This window comes from Acomys russatus, chromosome 9, assembly GCF_903995435.1.
Source record: "Acomys russatus chromosome 9, mAcoRus1.1, whole genome shotgun sequence".
Classification (NCBI taxonomy): domain Eukaryota; kingdom Metazoa; phylum Chordata; class Mammalia; order Rodentia; family Muridae; genus Acomys; species Acomys russatus.
Genome location: NC_067145.1, coordinates 4,699,831 through 4,707,642, shown reverse-complemented (window position 1 = coordinate 4,707,642; position 7,812 = coordinate 4,699,831). Strand labels below are relative to the sequence as shown.

The 7,812-nt window shown below is 39.7% G+C and overlaps 1 non-coding gene across 1 annotated transcript; it reads right to left on the bottom strand.

Annotated features, from left to right (window-relative positions):
• Positions 1-3,252: 3,252 nt before the first annotated feature.
• Positions 3,253-3,394, bottom strand: LOC127194095 (small nucleolar RNA SNORA48). The gene has a single exon (XR_007831229.1). It is a non-coding gene; the product is annotated as a small nucleolar RNA SNORA48 (small nucleolar RNA).
• Positions 3,395-7,812: the final 4,418 nt, after the last annotated feature.

The following is a 7,812-nucleotide window of genomic DNA, read 5'->3' as shown; positions in this document are numbered from 1 at the left end:
GGGGCACCAGAGTTCGTGTGAGAGTCAGCTCTCACTCTCCACTCAACGGTGGAGAATATCCTGTTCTTCGGCTAGGTCTTGGTAGGGGTTCAAAGCTTATTGCCTATATTCTCCTTGGCTGGTGCCTTAGTTTGAGGAGGGCCCCAGGATCCAGATCTGCCTGTCATAAAGTTCTTCTTGTAGGTTTAGTGGTTGGACGTCTTATTCCCAGCTCCACACCGCCAGCTGCTCTACTCTCGTGCTAACAGCCATCACAGTTTGCTTGTTCAAATGTCAATCTGAACTTCCTAACTAATAATGACAAGAGCCTTCCCACGTGTTGGCCAGTTGTTAACAGTTCCTGGTGAAAGCCCTTCAAATCTTGTAGGCGTTTTCCCTAAAACTTATTAATATTTATTTTAGTAAATAAACATCCTTTGCTGGGTATATATTTGACAAATAATTTCCTTCAGACTATGGCGTGCATTTTGAATTTTATAACCATGTCTTTTAAACAGGAATGGGTTCCAACTTTTTCTCATTTTTTTTCATTTTTCCCTTTAATCTTTATTTCTCTATACTAAGAAAGCCTTTGCTAAATCTGTTATCTTACACTATCTTTACTTCTAACCTTTTTATGGCTTTGGTGCTCAGCTTTAAGATGGTCCTATATCTAAAGTAAACTTGTGTATATGTGTGAGTGAGGTAGAAAGCAGGCAGTTTTTGGTTTTGTGTTTGTTTTTCATCATTTTCCTGTCAATTTGTTCTGTTGCCACTTATTGACAACTGTACCAGGAGGGAGAGATGCTAATAAAGCAAGCAGTGGATATGATCAAAGCGCATTGTATTAATGTACAGAAATATCATAACAAGGTGATTTTTGTACAATTATTACATGTTACTATAAACTCTAGACTGACTATTCTTCCCTTATGCATTTGGTTTGCCATCTTTGTTAACGATCAATTACTTACATATGTCATAATCAACTTCTTTGCTCAGTTCCATTGATCCCTTCTGATGTTTTTCAAGCAGCTCGTTGTTGACTTTGATACTAATAATGGAAAAATTAAATTCTCTATTGAGGTAGGTTTCATTGTGTAACCCTCAAAATTCAGATGCTACGGTCTCAAGTCTCCAAGCCTCTGTATATGAGCTTGTTTGGAGATGGAGTTTTCACAATGGTGACTGAACCACTAGTGTGGGTCGTAACTCAGTGTGGATGGTCTCCTTTTAAAGGCTTCTGTGGAAACACATGGAGCACACACAGGAAGAAGGCTATGTACAGCTGAAGAGGGCCACCACAAGGCACGGAGAAAGACTTTCAGCTGGTCTCCACCTCCAGCCCTCCACAGGAGCCTGCCTCTGGTCAGTACCAACACTACAGTTTTGAACTTCTTTAGAGCTGAGACAATAAATTCTTTTTTAAAAATCTTTTTTTGTTTGTTTGTTTTTTTTTGTTTGTTTGTTTGTTTTTTGTTTTTTTGAGAGAGGGTTTCTCTGTGTAGCCTTGGCTGTCCTGGACTCGCTTTGTAGACCAGCCTGTGCTTGAACTCACAGAGATCTGCCTGTCTCTGCCTCCTGAGTGCTGGGATTAAAGGCATGTGCCATTGCTCCGGGCAAGGTGGCTATTTCTTTCCGGAACGCTCTACTGCTCTTTCTCTTGTCTTTACCGTAGAGCAGATTTATAGCAGCAATCTGTAGAGCATGCCCAGACATCACTGGGGAATTAAAGTAACTTTGATGTGAGATGAGGACTGAAAATTTTTTTGGTAAACAGATTAGAGGAAGGAACATGCTTTTACAAGAGCAGAACGTTGCTGAATTATGAGGGAGACTGGATCCAGTAGTTGCTAATTTTTCATTATTGAACAGGCATGTAAGTTTCATCAAAGTAGAATTCCTCTGGATAAAAGGGACAGGTGTCACATGACCATACCAGGAACCTTTTATCATAGTGCCTTGCAGAAACTTTAAAAAAATGATGGCTTTGGGGCATCACTGAGTTTTACAATGCTTACCAAGTCCACACGCCACGGGCACAACTAACCCCATTTCTTTAGCAATTTCCCGCTTATCCTCTGTGCTGCTGATTAAAGTTAATCATGCACTGCCTGTCAGAGTTATTAATCTTCCTATCTGTGTATCCTGTCTTTCTAACTAGATTATGAGTTCCTTGAGGGCAGAGACTTATTCACAGTCTTCTTTGCAACTCTGTTTTATGGCACTTTATGGTGGTTATGATGATAAAGATAAAAAGGAAAAGGAATTAAAAATTAAATACAGCTATAGCACATTTTTTTTTCAGTGTGATTAGATATTCAGAGTGTAAATTAGACATGGTCCTCCATCTTGAGTGTCAGGGCAAGTGAACACGCACTGGAGTGTGGAGTATCCAAGCAGATTTTAAATTTCAAAAGAAAGGGCCTCGCTGCGTTGGTTTTTTATGGCATCATTCTCGGTATCTATGGGAACATTGTGTACCATTTGCATATAGCTAAATTGCTTTGATAAATGACTGGTAGTTGTAGATATAGCTTTTCTCAATGATACATGGATGGTTAATCCATGGTTCCCAAATCTTGGATATCATAGACTAACAAAATTTCTTAACCATTCTTGGACAACAAAGTTGTCAGTCTCTCAAATAGTACGAAAGGATGTTTAAAAATGGGGCTACTTTTATGGTTGTAATAAAAGGCCCTTTAATACCAAAGTAATGAAATGGATATCTATCCCAGAACAAGAAAAGGTTTTTGGATATAATACATATAACTTCATTTAATTAAAACCATACTGCAGGCCAGGGAGACATCTTAAAATGGAAATCGTACCTGTCTTGACTCTAAGCAAGGGTTACACAAATGCAAATGTCCTCTGCATGGACCAAAACAGAACAGCAGTAAGCAGGGTCTGGCCTGTAGCACTGCACAGGAGCAGTGAGCACCAGACACTCAAATGGCGTAAATTACCTCCTTCACCACCCTCAAGTCTCCCGTTTCACCTCTTGTCATAATGCTCAAGGTGCTCTGCTTCTCTTTCTCTCCCATCTGACCACCACACACTTGCACACTGTCATGGCTCCCGCTGCAGGATGGCCACATGGCTGGCTGGCCCGTGTGACATCCTCCATTGGTGCTTCATGGAGGGGCAACAAGCATGTGTCTATAGCCTATCCATGCTGTGCACTGCAGGGCAGGTCTATGGGTGGCATAGTGGTCCACAGGTCTTCCCCACTGCACTGCACTGTACTGCCTGGATTTGATTTGATTTTTATGAGTCCTAGGCATAAAACAGTTTTAGCCACCAAACCAGGCAAGCTAAGATGAATGAAGAAGGGACTGCCATCTTCTGCCCTGACTGATAAAAGAATAACACCATCAACAAAGTGTCTCTTTTCCCATTGCCTGGAGTGGGGTGGGGTGTGTTTTTTAAATGGCTGATAATTTTTGCTGTCCTATAGCTCTTAGCAAACTCAATAAGTGTTGCCCCTCCCTTTGGGACTGTTTGAACCTTTATAACTTGGTAGAAGCAGGGTTAAGTATCTTCTGAAATGAGGTCATAAATAACAACCATTTACCTGCCCTTAGACATGATGTCATGGGAGTTGGCCATGAGAGGTCATTATGAAGAGGACGTTAGCCCTCCAGACCTCATCTCTGTGTATGTACCCAGATGACAGTCAACACCAACTAGCCAGCCACACAAGAGAACCACATTGGACTCAGGTCCTTCGTTGTTCAGTTAAGCCACCTGGTGTATCGCAGGATGTAGGATGGTGGTCATCAAAGGGACATGGTGGAAGGGGAGGTCATCAAAGTCTAAGGAAGGATGAATAGGGTAAACTAATTATCAGTTATTTTAAAAATTATTGGTTTGGGTGGGTATTTATACTAATTCTTTGAAGGGAGGGTAAAGTAAAATTTAAAAATAAAATAGAAATCAGGGCTATGAATACAACTCAAAAGCAGGAAGCTTGCCGAGCCTACTCAAAGCCTGCATTCAAACCTCAGTACCTGAATAAAATAAAACACAAAACTAACATGAAGAAAACAGTTGAAGATCATTGATGATCCAAAAATGGCAATGTGTTATGATAATTCAATTTCTTTACATATGATCCAAATAAATGATAGTATATAGATTTAAAAATCGATGAGAAGAGCTGAAAGATTACCAAAGGGGAGCAAAAATGACGGGGACCAATAAACTTCATACACTTCCTTGGTGGAAAAGGTTTTGCATTTGCGCATTTGTTTGGTTTTTTTGTTTTTGTTTTTTTTGAGACAGGGTTTCTCTTTGTAGCCTTGGCTGTCTTGGACTTGCTTTGTAGACCAGGCTGGCCTCGAACTCACAGTGATCCATCTGCCTCTGAATTTGTATTCTTAAAATGAAAAATCCAGTGGCCATAGCATTAATGCAATTGCACCTCAGAAACACGTCGCTTAAGATGCACGTTAGCAGTGACCAGCCTGAAGCTGTCTCTCAGCCAAACACTTCCAGAAGCTTAGCACTTAATTGGCCTTCTTTGCACCATCTGCTCAACAGCCTTGCTTGTGGAAAAGGAGTTTCATCCGATATCAACAAGTTGAAAACAAGGCAGATCACCCACACTTTGCTTTGAATTTGTCACCACCTTCTGTCTGCCTCATTTCCCAGTTGTAATCATCACATTAAATAAGTGAGTTACACTGCAGCAGCAGTTTCATCACACATTTCACTCTGCTTTTCTGTGTGGTCCCTGGGGCATCCAGGGTACGTCCATGAGCCCTCTCCTCCTTAGGCCTGTCACCCTCCAATTACATAGGCAAACATTGGAAGAAATCCTCTCTCAGTGGCTATATTCAAATAAATCTTATTTACATATGCCTTTCCCAGCCACCAACTGGTTACACTATCAGATGTAGAAAAGCTATTCATACAAATTGTAATCTTACTGCTGGTTGATAGTTTGAAGTAAGAATTGCTTCTATTGTTTATAAACCCATTTCATAATAGCCTTTGTACAACTAAAGGCATACTATACAGATTTCCCGGCTGAAACAACTACTTTAGTCTTAGGAGTTGTCTTAGTTTCTCTTTTGTTGCTGTGAAGAGACACCGTGACCAAGGCATCTCTATAAGAGCGTGTATTTGGGGCTTTCCTTCACTTTCAGAGGCTTAGTTTATTATCAACATGCCAGAGAGCATGGTGTCATGCAGGGAGGTATGGTGCTATAAAGAAAATAAAAGGTAGTTGAGAGCTACAGCTTGATCCATAAAAAGGCAGAGAAAGAAAAACTGGGCCTGGCACGGGCTTCTGAGCCTTTAAAGCCCGCCCCCAATGACAGACTTCCTCCAGCAAGGCCATATACAACCTAATAGCTCTAAGTCTTCAAACAGCTTCCTTTCCTGGTGACTAAGGATCCATATATATATATATATATGAGCCTGTGAGGGGCATTTTCATTCAAACCACCACATAAATTTAATCATGAGTTATTTGAAATACATTTATTTTGTGATTAATTGTTATAACACTTGCTCCAGAATTTGATTTAAAATTTAGGGAAAGTTAAATTTAACCTATTACTTCTTTAGATCTACGTATATATCACTTTTACACAGAAAAATGTGGCAAAAATGATATCTTGCCAAGGTGATAATTTATCCAAAGCAAACACAACACTTATTAAGTGCAGAGGAATTTTAATCCAGCAACATGGCTGCTCTGGCAAGGGCTCACATCCAAAGACCTGGGTCTGTGTGATCCTGCTGGAATACGAATACACTCTTTTTAATTTTGTTTTATTTTATTTTATTTTATTATGAATAAACTCTTAGTCTACACCTTTGGTCCCTCTGGCTGGAATACACACCTTTAATTCCTCTGGCTAGAATATAGACATGTCTTTAGTACACACCTTTAATCCCAAACAATGACATCTAATTGAGGGGCAGACAAGCTGATTAATTAGAGAAAGATCTGACAGAATGATTCAGAGATAGAATATGACTGACTCTCATGAGAACAGACGGGAAAGAGAAGCTACTTGAGAGAGAGAGAGAGAGAGAGAGAGAGAGAGAGAGAGAGAGAGAGAGAGAGAGAGAGAGATTGTTCCTGGATACAGTACAGTAAAGTTTGGGAGTACAGTACAGTTTGGTGCGATTCAGTTGAGCACAGTTGAATTTGTGTAGTTCAGAGGCGATTTTCCCAAGCAGAGCAATTCAGTGAGAAGTCAAGAGAAGCAAGTTTGAGTCAGTTAGCTTAGAGAGGAGTTTTGAGCCAAACAGCTGACTTGAACCAGCCAGCCAGAGTCCAGAAATAACTAGAAAAGATAAGCTTATTCAGCAGTCAACCCTTGCAGGCTGGAAACATTCTAGGCCTAGGTTAGTAGACAGAGGCTGGAAGCTGTCCAGGCTTGCAGAAGATTAGATTGTACAGGGGCTAGAAGATTCCAGGCCTAGGCTTAGGGATATAGTTAGATGGAAATGCTCTTGGCAGCCCAAGCCATGTATTGGTAAAGCTTAGGTATAATTCTCAACTCATCCCATCATCCAAGGAGATAAAGAACAGCATTTACAGTTAGGTATGAGATTATTATTAGCACTTTTGTTCTTTTAATCATTTTGGCTACTGGTATAATTATTTACATATAACAAAGTAATACTATTTATTAAAAAAATTAAATGGTAAAACATACAACAATAAAAATATAATTATTCTCAGAGTTGTACCCTCTACTAGGGAACAACAAAAAATAGTTTATACAGATGTAAGTTTAAGTCTGTTCTACTTTTTCACGGACAAGTATTTGTACCTGCACATATGCGCACACAGACACTACTTGGGCATTTGAATATACTCTAGCATCCACCATAGCAATAAAATATAATGTTTTTGTAGACTGATAAAGCTGACGGGCTTTAGCATAATGGTTTAAGTGTTTTATTTCCAGTCTATAAATTGTCATAATTATACTTCCCTCCTAAGTTTTTGTACTAATTACAGAGACACGTATAAAAGACTTGGCATGTACTCAGGAAGCAGCTATGATTGTTGTAAAATGTGCATTAAAAAATGTGTGGAGTCATAGTCTTTAAATTTTGATGTCATACCATTCTATTTGTGATGTCATATTTCTACAATGTAAATAAAAGCCAATGTATCATAAAAAAAAAAAAAATGTGTGGATATGATGACCCTGTTTCAGGAGCTTTCCGCTGGTTCTCATTGCCATAGCTACCAGTGCGAGCAATTCTGCCCAGACAACCTATGAGTTTTACTCTACTTTCCAGCAATACTTACTAAAAAGAAAAAAAATATATGTGTATTAGGAGGTTGGAGAGGTGACTCAGTGCTCAGTGTTTTAGAGCACTTGGTGCTCTTTTGGGATCCTCAGGTTCAACTCTCAGCACCTGCAAGAAGGCTCAGGACCATCTGAAACTCCAGTTCCAGGTGATCTGACATGCTCTTCTGGTCTCTATGGACACAGCGCACACTTGCTCTGCACATACATAGAGACAGACAAAACACTGATACACATAAAACAAAAGACATACCTACTCAAAGGTGCGTGTTAATCCCTTTCTAATATATAGAGGATTTTTTTGTTTGTTTGTTTGTTTGTGGTTTTTCAGGACAAGGCTTCTTCTCTGTGTAGCCTTGACTGTCTTGGACTCTCTTTGTAGACCAGGCTATCCTCAAACTCACAGGGATCTGCCTGTTTCTGCCTCCTGAGTACTGGACTTACAGGTGTGTGCCACCACATCTGGCTTGCAAAGGATTTCTTAGCTCAGATAAGTATATAGCATAACATTTTATCTCATATTTAACAGTTTTGAGTAAAGTTT